Source organism: Fistularia commersonii, chromosome 4, assembly GCF_037954325.1.
Source record: "Fistularia commersonii isolate RoL2024-O1a breed Wild chromosome 4, RoL_Fcom_v1.0, whole genome shotgun sequence".
Taxonomy (NCBI): domain Eukaryota; kingdom Metazoa; phylum Chordata; class Actinopteri; order Syngnathiformes; family Fistulariidae; genus Fistularia; species Fistularia commersonii.
Window position 1 is genome coordinate 4,154,376 of NC_141287.1, and position 13,558 is coordinate 4,167,933.

Consider the following 13,558-nt stretch of genomic DNA (forward strand, 5'->3'; position numbering starts at 1 on the left):
AGAAGTACCTGCTTCTTTCCTGTCACTACCGACGTGGAGGTGGGTCTTTTAGGGATGGAGAAGGTTCCCACGGTTACCGTCGGCCCAGAGGGCGGGAGGAGGCCGGCGTTTCCCGTCGTCACGGCGGCCATGAAATCGCTCTCCTTTTCTCTGGGCTTGAGGTCAGATTCAAGCTGGTCTTTTCTCAAACAAAGAAAGTTCTGCAGAAGTAAAGACGTCTCCTCCGTGACCCTCGGAGGAGCAGGAGAACCAGACGACGGCACGTTCTGTGTTGGAGTGATGAGTCAATGTCTGCGATGCGTCGCTGCCCGATCCGGGCCCGGCTTCATCCGGCAGACCGACGGAGCCGTCACCTTCTGACCAAACCGTGGGAGGGAAGTTCCTCTCGGGGTCGGCCTCGGTCGCGCTTTCTAGCCAAAACACAGCGTAACAGCGGCGGCCTCTGCCGGGCCGCTCCGCTCACGGCCTCCACCACCTGGGAGACGCCGACAGCCGGCACAGCTTCTTCTTCTTCTCCATCTTCTCCAGATATGGAAGCCTCATGAGAGGTGAAGGAGCAAGAAGAAGCAGCTCCAGATCAGAACCAGGTCAGGACGTGTCTGTGATTCACACAAACCACATTTCATGTTTAGTGAAGACAAATAGTTTTGAATTCTTTCATGTTAAACACACACACACACACACACACACACACACACACACACACACACACACACACAAGCTCTCCGAGGCGGGTTTCTCAGCTCACCTCCACCTTTAGAAGGAGACTCTTTCTATCTTCTCATTGAGTCGTTCCTCTGAATGCATCCTTCCCTCCCACGCATGGACAGACCGTCTCTGGAGAAGATCTCCAGACTCGCAGCTGCTCAGCAGCTCTGACACTTACAGAAGTCATGTCTGAGAAATAGCGGAATCATTATATGTGGTCCTTAAACAAGGTAGGATTGGATTCCGGTCGATGCTTGGTGGACAAAGAGACCTTTGGATGTAGACTGTGAAGAACACCAGGCTGAAGGTGCTGCAGGACAGACAGACAGAAGGTCCGTCTGATGTTTGCAGGAGATAATTCCACGCAGGAAAGCAGCGCCTCAGCAAAAGTTGTTGAGGAGGTGCTGCCTCTGCTCTGCTCTGCATCACAGCTGAATCGATCTTTATCTCCACCACTTTTAAGTGTCTGACAGCTTCACGAGGTCCAGAAAAGTGATCATACGTTCACCGGTGTGGACAATAATTCTCCTCCAAGCCTGTGAATGATGGGAGGCAGATGATCCGAGTGTGTTGAAGGGTCTGAAGAAGGCCCGGAAGGCGGCTGCCTCATTAAAATGGAACGAGCTTGATCTTCCGGGGAGGCGGGTTGGATCTCCAGGACCTCATACATCTTGAATCCTGCAGAGGGAGGAGGAGCAGAGCAACAGACCCGTCCTGAGGGTCATCATGTCTGGAAGCTGAACCCCTCAGAGCGGCGGCTGTGGTGAAGCCTCCTCGTCCCTGGAGATGAGCAACACAGTGAGGTTTCTGGCACCGATGCGGAGCTCTGAAGGACCTCGTCCAGCCTCCTCCGGCCTCCTCCTGCGCACGCCGTGACGTCACCCTTGTGTGATGCTGTGGAGTCAGGACAGCGGATAATGTATGCGGCACCGAGTCTCCGCAGACACCAGAGGCTCCATTAATGTGGAAGTATGACTCCAAATCCGCCTGCTAATCCAACTTAATTCCACATTATATTCCACATTATAATCAATACTTTGCAACTATTTATTTTTCATGCAAATTCTCCGGCATTTTTATGATAATCTTTTAATACGGGTTTAGTATCTCAGCAGAGAACCTCTTTTCTCCCTTCCCGTGTTGAGAGGACGACTTAGAAAGTTTTCTTATTGTCGGCGATCCATTGGAAGGAGGAGACAAAGGAACGGCGGCTTCCTGACGAAAAACCAAGTCGGAGAAGACGACCTGTTGGTGGACGGGAAGCCCGACGCTGAGGAGCCGGGAAATAACAGCCTCCGTCTGAGGGGGAGGTGGGCGGAAAAACATTTAAAAAAGAAAAAGAGAGAGAAATAACTCTCATAACACGCACACACACACACACACACACACTCACACACACGTGTTCTGCCTACTGATTGACATACAGAACAGTTCCTCTCCTCAAACCTGTGCATGTGCAGCGGGGACCAGAGAGAGAAACAGCAGGGGGGGGGCCTTCACTGAAGGTGCTGAAGGCGCTGAGGGTGCTGAAGGTGCTGAAGGTGCTGAAGGCGCTGAGGGCTGGAGACAGACCTCCTCAGGTGTGCCAACAGAGGAAACTCAGTGTATCCACCTGTTCAGTTCAGAAGCACCAGCATCTTTTTGGACTGCGTGACTGTCAGGTTTGCTTCAGCGGCCTCAGAGGGCCCGGCCTCCCTGCCAGGGGCCGCCCTGGAGTTGGACAGCATTGTTCCTGCGACCGTGGGTTGGATCATGCCAAGGTTCTGGTTTGTGCGTCTTTCCTCACCAGATGTCAGTGCAGATCGGTGCAGGACCTGTCGACCAGAGCAGATGTTTCATTAGAAACGGCAGAAAGTATTTAAACGATAGCTGCTGGTATAGAAAAATAGGTCGCCGTCAGCCTCCGACAGCCTGAGGGTCTGACAGCATGAGGCCACCAGGCTGGACTCTGAGGTTCTTCTTCTCTCACCTACGGCCGGCCGTGCAGGTGAAATATCTGGGGTCTCCAAAGTCCACAGCTTTGGAGGAGCATCCAGGGAGGAAGGTCTCGCTGGTCTGTGACGAATCAACAGACGCTCCATGATCTCTGGCTTCTTTGTGCTGCACGCATCACTGAGCCACAGCTCAAGTAGCTTATCGTGTGTACGCACGCACACACACACACACACACACACACACACACACACACACACACACACACACACAAGCATCACAACAACCCATGCTTTTTTGTGTCATTATTCTCCCTTCAGAACAATGCAGCTTTAGAATTTGGGGAAATAACATATTGAGGAGCATTCCAAGGGAGCGCTAACGTTAGCCACCACATGACACTTCCACCTCACAGGAAGTGATGTAACCAACTGGGCGCAATCTCAAAGGAAGCGTTCAACATGGTGTTGAGGTTCTCGTTCACTCCACGTGATCTTGGAAAATGACTGCAATAGTTCTCTGGACAGATGGAGGCTGCAGATCTTCTGCACCTTAAACCCCCTCCAAAGCCCCGGACCCCAAGAATATCTTACCATTGATTCTGCCGGCTGTCACCCTGAGTAGTGGTAAGAGTGTGAGAGTGTGTGCGTGTGTGCGTGTGTGCGTGTGTGTGTGTGTGTGTGTGTGTGTGTTCGGGCCTTTCATGGGCAGGCGGATGAGCACCAAAGACCACCTAGACTTTTTACAGGGTCTAAACTGAGGCTCCTCAGCTACACAAAGTGATGTTGGCGGAACCGGCGCCGCCCAGAGAGCCGCCATGTTGGAATGTGACGCCAGGCAACTTCAAGTGGAAATATTTTTTAAAGTATTTATGGGCCGGGGAAAGCCCTGCACATGCAGCACAGTAGATCTTCTCAGAGCCTATGACCGTCATCGGGTCCAGTTCGGCGTGGACTCCTTTTCTTTGGCGGTAAGCCGGTGTAAGGCGCCGGCGCGTTCCACTTTCCGGGCAGCAGCGGTAATGGTATCTGTGAGACGCCGCCGCAGAGACGTGGGAGGACGGCGGCCCCTCGCCGGAAAGACGTCCGCTTCTTTTAACAAGGTCGAGTCCTTTGTTAAAAAGCCACGGCTCAGATGAACACGGAGCTGCGGGTTGGAAGCGGGACTCTCGGCCGCTAATGGGACGTCATGGGACGGCGGCGTGCGCGGCTCACAAACAGCCGCTGCAGCTGAAGCCGCTGCTCGAGGAACGCGTGACCTTCCAAAACAAAACACTCCTTTTCAAACAGGTGTGTGATGTTGAGATGGAGAGCGAGGGGCTCCTCATTAGTGCGGCTGTGATAGGACGAGTGGCCGGTCCAGGACGGCGGGAGCGAGTTGATGTGGATCACATGGGGGTCAGAAGCACGGCTCCCGATGAATGCCGATGTGTTCCCTACCTGCCGCCTCCAGGGCTCTGGCACATCCTGCTCACCTCCCACGCGGCCCGTAAACCATCTCCGGACGTAAATGTCCTCCCGGCAGGACGGACACAGCTCCCGTCCACTGAGCGCCAGGCGGCCGAGGACTCAACTCACCCCTCTGCATCTCTTCACAAGCTTTTTATTTTCGTTAAATGAAGGAGGATTTCTTTGATTTAATTTGTTTCCTGAGACTTGGAATGCTGGTGTCTGCCCCGTGGTGAGCACCGGATGCCTCTAGATCTGTGCAGAGTTTGTCGGATGTCGGCGTTTGGCAAAGTGCTGACATCACGGTGGGATGGCGAGCATTTGTTTTAAACGGTGTAAACAGCCGTCGCACGCAACGTCACTGACTTTGACTGACGCAATTATTAGAAGTCTTACGATAATTATGACCGTCATTGTTATAATTATCATTGTCATTGTGAATCACTTTGTGGATGTACAGTGTAATGATACTAATTATAACCATTCTGAATATGTCACAGAAATAAACAAGAGAGAAATGTTAAATATGGCAACATACCTGAGGTTAAAGAAACAAAGGCCGCTCAATGAGAGCATCCGCATTCATTCCTCTCGAAGCTGGAGATCAGCCTATGACAGGCAGTGATGTCAGTTTTGAAATTCTGTCCGGTTTGATGCGGCAGGAGGGGGGCGTCCACTCCCCGGCCCCCCAAACGCTCCTGCCAGAGCATGCATCAAGCAAAGCTGCACTTTCAGACATAAAAGGTACCATCAAGTCTCCGGCAGCCCATTTTCCTCTGCAGGCTGCCTTCTATCACCCTAATAACTGCAGCTTAGGGAGGAGGAGCAGCAGATCAGCGCCCTGACGGACCGAACCCCCACTTTACAGGTTCCCATTCTTTCGCCGCGGAGGAGATCCTGACAGGGAGCCGACGGTTTGCTGTCCTCCTCCGAGAAGATGAGCGTCCGGACCTGAAGAGCTGCGTTGCGCGTCCGCATGTCTGGAGAGATGAATCCTGAGTCCTGAGTCTCAGAACCAGGAGTTCATCGTTCTTCCGACCTCCATCAACCCCCTTCAGCCTCGGGACCTCGGCGAGATCCGCAATAAACATCGACATGAGGACCGGTATCGATGGAGACGACAAGGGAAACCACAGCGAGGGGGTCGGACCCCCGACGCCGTAGACCCCCTCGCTGGATCCGCTGGAGCGGCCCTGATCCGGCCCTGATCCGGCCCTGATCCAGAGCCTGAGAGCAGGACGGTCAGGGGAAGTGGCTCCATAGACGGAGGCCATCTTCAACCAGATCTTGGAGACGGTCAGGACAATCGTCTCCGGATAAGATGGGGGTCAAAGTGTTTCTTTGGTGGAATTCAATCAATCATCTGGCATCTAAAGGATCCCTGTTAAATGTTACTTGGGCTTTTCACCCTTTAAAAAGGCAAGAAGAGGAATCATCTTTGTTTGAGCCGCTATCACAGACCTCATCGATCCGGGGTCTCTGAGAACGTCATCATGGTCTTCACCTGTCCTTCCAGGACGGGTTCTCCGGCCGCCGGTCTGCCGGTCCGATCCCGGCGCTGCACGTTCCTCAGACGTTCCCCTGCTGTCTCTGGCAGCGGTCACTAAATGGCTGACGTGGCCCCCCCTTCGGCGGCGGCGGCCCGCGGGGAGACGCTCGGAAACCATTTAAGAACCTAGTTACAGCACTCATTGAGTCCTCCCACTACGCCCAAATGATGGTCTTGTTCACATCCTTTTATGGACTGGAATCCTGTTATCGGGGGGGGGGGTGTATATTACCGCGGGCTGGTGTGTGAGCTGCATGCTAACACAGAGATTACGCCACGCGGCGCCTCGCTGCCCCAGGTAGCTGCTTCTGCTCCCGCCTTTCCTTCGCCCTCCTCATTTGCATTCACGGCGGAGGAGCTCCTCCAGCAGTCGGCGCAGAGGCCAAGGTCGGGCGCCGTCGTCTCGCTCGTTCACCTCGGACTTCTCGCGTCCCCGGACCGAGCTCATGTGGACACCTCCACCTCGCTGGACACGGTTGCTATCGGTCGGTACCAAGTGTGTATCTGCGGTCGCGGGATTCCAAGCTCGGCAACGAACGGGGCCAGTAAACCCCGGAGATCACCGAGGTGGCGAGCGAACACGACCGCCGCTCGAGGTACGCCACGTTCAGGCCGGCCTCACAGAGGAGCGCGTCAGCGCAAGAGGAAGAAGGGCGGCGGCACAAATGTCCCGGATGCTCAGTCGGCGCAGGAGCTGAGCCGCGGGCGGGACGCCGTGTTTGTGGAGCGGCGGTGAAATAGCGGAATAAAGGAATAGACTCCGCCCCCTGCCGGAGAGGGCTCCTCTCATCCAGGCTGCGCCGCCTCCACACAGTAATATCCCTAAAAGTTTGTAATAGCGTTACAGAAACTTCCCCGTGACCTTTGCGCTGCGTCATCGCGGGTCTATATTGTCAGCCGCGACTCGCCGGCATACAAATGGCACATTTAGACTGAATTAACGTCTTGAGCTGTTTTTAATGTCACATTTGCTCGGCTGTGACCTTGCGGGAAACGTTTCCCGCTCGGCCCGCTTCGATGATAGACCGACGCTTTTTGGTTTATGAGGATTTCATGCTCATCTCCTCCCTCGTACGTTATTCCAGGTGGCAATCTGACAACTCTGTCATTTCATCCCCATTTCTCAGACACACATCGTTGCGGCCCCGCCGAACGCCCGCCGACATCCCCGCTTGCCCGCCGCCATAAAACCTGAGAGTCTCCCTCGGTCTCCCCGGACCTTCAGAAGGAGTCGTGACCAGAGTGCAGAAGGGACGCCGGCGCTTCGGTCCGTCGGACGACTTCTGCACACGACCGAGCTGGTCTTCTTCTTGGAGCTCAACCGGCGGCAGGGAAACGCAAACACAGGGATGCCGAGCAGACCGCGGTGTGGAGAATTTGGAATGCAATATGCTTCTCATTCGCCTGCTATGCCATCTGGAGCTCTGTGTGTGTGTGTGTGTGTGTGTGTGTGTGTGTGTCTGTGGGGAGGGGGGGTCAGCAAGGCAGCCGACACAGTTTCCAAAGGAAAAGCGAAATTGACAATTCAGAGCCCGGGTATGTGTGTGTGTGTGTGTGTGCGTGTGTGTGTGTGTGTGTGTGTGTGTGCTTGCACTGCATCCTCTGCACTGCCTTCACCAATAAGTCCCTCACCTGAGATCTTCATCCATCCTTCCATCCAGGACTTTGCATGTTGTCGGATGAATGTCCTTCATGTTGTTGCATCGGATCTGCATGGCAGCAGAATCAAGCAGAACATTTAGACAGAAAGGAAATGGCAGAGACGACACCAACAACATCTCCTGCAAACAGCAGACCTGGATTCTGCAAGTTCATTCATTCATCATTTTGGTGAAACCTCATCCAGGATGAGTCACCAGCGGTGGTCCAGCCCCAAACCTCCAGCCTCTCCAAAGCATCTCAACGGAGGTCTGATTGCGTCCTGGCTCGATGAATACATTGGGAGATCACTTCTCCTGCAGTGCAGGTCCAGACCCTCTGGGTCCAAGCCTTCCAGATCCAAACCTTGCAGTTCACAAAGAGCTGGAACTAAATGAATATTCCAAACAGAAAAAAAGAAACGACTCCTCAAAGACCATCAAACATCGCGGAGGTTCTCAGTCATGCAGGTGCCAGTAAGTCCTTGTGGAATGTTCCTGTTGCAGCTGGACTAGATGTCTTCTCATGGAGAGGCTCCTTCAGTTCTTCAGAACTTAGAGGCCGGGAGCATCCACTCACTCTCGGCCCTGGAGAGTTTGAAGCACCGGAGAAGCTACGGGACACGGGTGATTCCACAGCAGAAACCCCCTGGTCCTGTCCTTCGGTTCAGACGCCGCCTCTGGGACGGCCATGAGCTGCAGGTTGTTTTGTATCATGTCCTGGTTTGAGGTGGACACAATCCCTCCCAGCTGGTCAGGTGATAGAGGTTTGGTAGCAGTACGACGTCTGGTGACTGCGCAGGGATTTATGCCTCGCCGCTCCCTTGTGGCAGGAGTGGCGAGCTCTGGAAACGCCCTCATCGTGGCGGGAAATCGTTCTCCGCCTTCACACTTTATTAAGTCTTTTCTTGTGTCGTCAATGTCTTCTTGGTTCTCTTCCTTAGGTTCCCAATACTTGGCTGCACTTGGACTATTTTCCTCTGCAGCGAGCCTGACGCTGCAGCGAGCTCAGACAGGACGGACGGAAACCTTTGCCGACGTGCCGAGCCGGCCGTTAAAGAGCACGGCGGACAGACGGCTGACCGAAAATTAAACTAATCCTCTTGGCGAAACCCGAGCTTCGGAGCGATGGCTTGAGAATCAGAAAGACGATTTAGTGCTAAAATCAGCGGAGAGAAACCGAGGGATCGACCGGACCCGGCCTGGAAGGTCAAGTGGTCCGGAGTGGTTCACCTTTGTTTGTTGAACAAAGGGTCCCCCGTCTTTGGCCGGGCCTCCTGCCGCGAGGAGCTTTCACCTGGCGATGGCAGCACGGCCGCGAACACACACCTCCGTCCAGACGGGGGGTGAAGATCGCATCAGCAGGGGTCGGACCGGGGCCTTCTGCAGAACGCTCCCCGTGCCTGTCCTGTTTTGTGGCAATTTCACTGCAGAAGAGCATTGACGTGCGCGGCCTCGGTCGACGCCGAGTTCATCCACACAAACGAAGGTGTTCTGGCTTCAAGCCCGAGCCCGGAGTCACAGCGAGGAGCTCGCCCTTTAAAGAAGCTGCCGGCTGCCGGCGCGGCGGCGCCTCCGCTGTCATCTCCATTCAGCGCCGGTAAATGAAACTGAACAATAGATAAGATCGATCTGAGCTGATCAAAAGTGCGGCATATTCCCCCCGCAGAAGCTCACCTTGACTGGAGCCGTCTCACAAGGCAGCCCGGAGGCAGAGTCATGACTAATTAACATGTCAGCGCCGGCTGCCGCCTTATGAGCTCCGAGACGCTGATTGACTCGCGGCCCCGGGGCCTGGCGGAGCGCCATTAAAACTCGGCTACAACATATCTATTTAAACTGCTAATGCCGTCTGTTCGCCGGGGGTGACCGTGCTTTTTTCTGGCGGCGCAGCATTCTGCGGACGGCGAACGCGGACCGCCGGGAAACCAGCCCACGTTAATCCAATCTCTCGCCTTCGATCATCTTCGGGTGATTTCCATATAGATGGGCACGGTTTCTGCGGGGGAACTTTTTAGCGGCGGAGGACCGGGGCGGAAACCTGCCGGAGGTATCGACCGTTTCGGTAACGAAGAGCCGATCGTTCCATCAATCAGATCGGGTAACAAATATTTGTGCTGCATTAAAGATCAATAGCCGAGGTCCTGCTCCTTCGGCCTCCGACTCCCAGCATCATAACCCGCTCCAACGCCGAGCGCTAATGTTAGCGCCGACACGCTGTTATATTGGCGGACGCATTTGGCGGAAAGGAATCCGAGAGGGCCGAGCGCCTCGGCGAGCACTCTGCGGTCCTCCGACAGACAAAGGGCGGACTCGTGTCTGGACGTGGAAATAATGAGGCGACTGAAACAAGGGTGAGCTTTCCTCAGATCACAGAGGAGAGGAGATGAGTGGGAGAAGCATCTGCCATTTGGTGGCCCAACAGCAGAGCATCCACTCATGAATACGTGCACTGAGCACCGACGTCTGCGAGGACGCATTAAGACAAACACACACATCAGACCGGCATCGAGGCAGGGGAGCAGAAGGAAGAGCTGGAGGCAACGGAGGTGAAGATGTGGAGGTTCCTCTTTGGGAGTGAGGAGGATGGAGAAGACCGTCCATCAGAGTCCATCAGAGGGACGGCACACGGTAGATTCTCTGGAGATCACACTGAGGTGGTTTGGACGTGGACAGAGGAGGGACGGAGAAGATCCGGGTAGAGCGATGCTGAGGTTGGAGGAGGTCTGGAGAAAGACCAGGGTAGCTGGAGGGAGAAGATGCGGAGAACAGGATGAGAAGGAGGAGGTTGATTTGTTGTAAAGACCCTTGAGGTCAGCAGCCCAAAGGAGAAGAGGAGGAAGGACATCTCTATATGGATGTCTATTCGTGTATAAGGCACATGTTGTTTAAATATATTGCTTCTCTTGAGCGTCTCTCCATTGGTCACATCTCCTGTGGAACCAGTGGACAGACGAACTCCTGCTTGCATGCTAATGCTAATGCTAATGGTGGGCTAAGACTCGCAAAGCAGGATGGACACTTCACTTCACCTCACTGCCCCCACACTGAATACATACACAGCCCTGTGTGTGTGTGTGTGTGTGTGTGTGTGTGTGTGTGTGTGTGTGTGTGTGTGTTTCGCACAATAACCACAGAGCAGCGCATGTGATCTTTGGTGATTGAGTAAAGGAATGGTTTCAGTAGATCAGCTCCACACATGCTCTCTCTTAAAGGACAAGGGAAGTGAAGGGCAGCCCTGGAGGTCCTTCAGCGCTGCTTCACCTGCAGCCTGCAGAAGAAGCGATCCCATCACCATCTGATATCGCTGCTGTTTGGGGGAAGCGTCTCCGGCCGCAATAAGAAACGAGCGGAAGCCCAGCTGTTTGACTGAGCTGCACATTAAATAAACCCAGGGCGGGATATTTGCATGCGGGGCTTTAGCATATGGAGAAGTATGTAAATGTGATCCACCGCAGTGCTTGAACTGGGGCAGATGTACCGAGCGACACTCTACATCGCCATCCAAGTAATTACGGCCACTTAAAACGTGCTCACCTTACTTTTCAAAGTATCCGCCGCGTGGCTGTAAATAGTGAGCCGAACAGGACGCCCTCGTTCCAAAGTAGATAAATAACCACGGGAGGGAAGGAGGCGCCTTTCTCACGAGCATCGTTTGTGGCTCTGCTCTGTCAGGAACAAATGCTCTGCTCATTCTGCTCAGATGCTTTGTCCATTAATGGTCTGCCCAGGAAGTGTTCCACACAAACACTGTCATTGTGGGCTTTCAAGAACCTGCTCTTCCATCGCTGGTCCTGCCTCTGCAGGCTTCCCTTTGACTGCAGTCTCATGAAGAGGCTTGATGAGCATAAGATACCAAAGAACTCTCTGCGTGAAATCCATAGATCTGACAAGGATCTCAATGCCTGGGAAAAATAACACCCTGACCGTTGGTGGAAAGAGAAAAATGCGCAAAGCACGATCCCGCTCTGCATGATGGGGACGAACACATCGCACACACAACCCGACACGGCTACTCTCCTCGTTTCTGCGCAGATGTGCAATCGATAACATGGTGACAGAGAAACCCAGAAATACCCGGCAGAGGACTGACTCGCCAACGGCGGGACCTTCAGACCCGATGAGACTCTCAAGGAACCAGCAGCAGCAGTAGATGAGGCTTGAGAGGATTGAAGGGCCAGCAGTGCAGCGGCTTCCCCGGCGGCCAGCTCACACTCCTGCCAGCGGGGGATCCTCAAGTTCTCCAACATCTCCGAGATCTCCGGCATCGTGACAGAGTCTGAATCCGGATTGTCCCAATGAACGTCCCTCCGGCATCAATGGTTGCTTGCTTTTGGTGAAATGAGCTTTTGTTTGACCTCTTGAGTGTACAGTGGGCTCCCCGGTGGATCAGACAGGGACTGCACTTCATCCCAAAAACAAAATGCAGAAGCTTCCGAATGGCAAAGCTTTAGGATGGCAGACATCACGACTCACGACGCCGAAGCAGAAGAGAACCACATCGCAAAACACGTGTTTCTAAAACAAGACCGAAAGGATCGATCCGTGAGAACGCTGTGTGTGTGTGTGTGTGTGTGTGTGTGTGTGTGTGTGTGTGTGCGTGTGTGTGTGTGTGTGCTCGCTCTCCCTCCAGTGAATCACCTGCATAGAAAAGAGGAGAGCTCCTCATCAGCAGAGGTCAGGTCTGACCCTGGTGTTTGGTCTACACGGCTGATGTGTGAGGACACGTCAGAACCGGTCAGAACCGGTCGTCTCCTCAGATGCGTCCGTAGCTCACGACTGGATTGCGAGCTGGTTCTCAGAGCATGAGAACTTCCAGGCGTGCAGGGTTGAGATGTTTGGGGCCAAAAGAAGTAGTGAGACCAAAGCACAAGCCACAACATCATCATGATCATTGTTGACAGGTTAGGGTTAGACTGGTTTTTCTTCTGCGTATCTGCTAGCTTAGCTTAGCACGCAGGGCTCGACGCAGCCTGGACAACGCCGACGTGAACCCATCTGCCTCGGGAGTTCGGTCATATGGACCGATTATGAGCGGGATCAGGGAGAACATCAGGTGATGCAGATAAGAGGACTCCAGAGACAATATGAGAAACGTCACACCAGCTGCTCATCGGGTTTGGTTTGTCTTTTCACGCTTTCAAATACTTGTACTAAATCATCTGTGAAGTGTCCAGGAGGCAGTGGTTGTTCATCCGAGTCGGAACTTGAGACGGGCTCAAGTCCAACAATAACGGCAATTAAAAAATCAATTATATTTCACAGCGCTGCATTCTATATTTGTCATTATCTCGCCGGGCGAAATATGATGGCGCAAATCACTTATCACTCAATCATATCAGGTGTTTCCCAATATAATGTTTCAATTATATGCCATCTCATTAGATGGTAAAGATCAAATTGGAAAAAAACCCGCAAGCAATGTTTCTCTCCTGATTTTTAACGATTAACATTCAAGGCGAGGCAACTGGAGCAGAAACGGCGGTGATGTGAAGGTCATGCGGAGCAGACGTGGACATTAACGAGCCACGGCTGTTACCAACCTACAGCCACGCACAAGTATTGACGCCATTAAGCAATTGCACTGAATGTCGGGTGTCATAGCGGCGGCGGCGGCGAAGAAGCTCACGTTAATTTTTGCTCATCTGCTACATTTCATCAGAACCACTTTCACACTCCATTCATGCAATTCTCCCGAACCGGCTCCACCACCCATCGACCAATCAAAGGCGGTTTGGGGTTTCCGTCTGAGAATTCTACCGGACTTCATGTCCTGGTGTTTGTTGGTTTGTTTGTTTGTTCATTCGTTTGCTCGGCCATCATTGAAATCCTTCAAATTTTGCTGCTGGTTTTTCCGAACCGATCATGTGAAGCTGCAACTGTTCACGGCGAATGATTCCGGCTCCTCCGGCGAAAGGATCCATCTCTGCCCTTGCATCGAGCCGCCTTTGCAAGAAGCTAACAATGACTGGTGTCTGTTCTCGCCGGCAGCCTCCGTGTGACCGGCCCATGTCCAGTCCTGGCATTTACAGCCCAGCCAGGGGTTTCTTTGTAGCCGACAGGACAGGAATGTGTCGTAAAGCACCGTCACGCTGGCCTCTAATCGTCCGATGACTTTAATTAAACTCCGGGCTTTTATTCTTGACTAATCACGCAGCCCGGCCGCTCCCGGCCCTCGCAGGTCCAATAAATGCTGCTCGCGTGACTTTTTGCCGACGTCAGCCTTCCATTAATAGGAACTCGGTTGAAAACGCCGCTCCTAGTCGGACTCCAACACCGCGTGC